At 46.1% G+C, this 1,408-nt stretch overlaps 1 pseudogene; it reads right to left on the reverse strand.

The window, feature by feature from the left end:
* LOC105530418 overlaps positions 1–1,408 on the reverse strand; it is an 8,138-nt pseudogene that overhangs the window by 1,487 nt on the left and 5,243 nt on the right.

Consider the following 1,408-nt stretch of genomic DNA (forward strand, 5'->3'; position numbering starts at 1 on the left):
AGAATCGCTTGAACTCCCGAGGTGGAAGATGCAGCGAGCCAAGATCATGCCACTGCACTCTAGCCTGGGCAAGAGAGCAAGACTCTGTCTCAAAAAAAAAAAAAAAAAAAAAAAAGCCTGACTGCATAACTTCAGATTAAATGATTCTAAGTTAGATCACAACATCTTAAAAGAAAATAGGTAACTATTAGATTTCTGAATGGAGAAGGATTTTTAAGTCAAAAGCAATGGAAGGGATCACAAAAGAAAATATTGAAAGCTTTGACTCCATAAAAATGTCTGTTCCAGCCGGGCACGGTGGCTCACACCCGTAATCCCAGCACTTTGGGAGGCCGAGGCGGGCGGATCACCTGAGGTCAGGAGTTCGAGACCAGCCTAATCAATATGATGAAACCCCGTCTCTACTAAAAATACAAAAATTAGCTGGGCGTGGTGGCATGTTTCTGTAATCCTAGCTACTCGGGAGGCTGAGACAGGAGAATTGCTTGAACCCGCGAGGCAGAGGCTGCAGTGAGCTGAAATCGTGCCACTGCACTCCAACCTGGGCAACAAGAGCAAAACTCCATCTCAAAAAAAAAAAAAAGAAAAAGTGTGTTCGATAAAAGCCCTCAAATTAAAGGCACACAGCGAACCAGAAAAAACAATTTACAAAAAATGTGTCAAAGAGCTGATGTCATGACTACACAGAACACACAATTAGTGAAAATTAACTAATACTTTAAGAACCCAAACATAAGACTGGGCACAGTAGCTCACGCCTGTAATCCCAGCACTTTGGGAGGCTGAGGTGGGCGGATCACCCAAGGTCAGGAGTTTGAGACCAGCCTAACCAATATGATGAAACCCCATCTCTACTAAAAATACAAAAATTAGCCGGGCGTGGTGGCACGGGCCTGTAATCCCAGCTACTCAGGAGGCTGAGGCAGGGGAATTGCTTGATCCCAAGAGGTGGAGGTTATAGTGAGCCACCAAGATCGCACCACTGCTCTCCAGCCTGGGCGAGAGCAAGACGCCGTCTCAAAACAACCAACCAACAACAAAAAACCAAACTGCCCAAAATCCATGAGAAGATGTCCAGCCTTGATCATAAAGAAATGCAGAATTATAACATGTCCAGCTTCCAGACAGTGGGAGTTTTTAGAAGCCAGTAAATCAGAACCGGCGGCCCAGGCAGTTTGGCGGGTGTTAAAGCAGAACAGCCTGGAGACCTGCCTTCTTTCCAGCCAAGTAATTCCACATCTGGGAATTTACACTAAGAAAATAACCTTGGCCGGGCATGGTGGCTCACGCCTGTAATCCCAGCACTTTGGGAGGCCGAAGTGGGCGGATCACGAGGTCAGGAGATCAAGACCATCCTGGCTAACACGGTGAAACCCCATCTCTACTAAAAATACAAAAAATTAGCCGG

The sequence above is a fragment of the Mandrillus leucophaeus genome, unplaced genomic scaffold, assembly GCF_000951045.1.
Source record: "Mandrillus leucophaeus isolate KB7577 unplaced genomic scaffold, Mleu.le_1.0 Scaffold1, whole genome shotgun sequence".
NCBI classification, from domain to species: Eukaryota; Metazoa; Chordata; class Mammalia; order Primates; family Cercopithecidae; genus Mandrillus; species Mandrillus leucophaeus.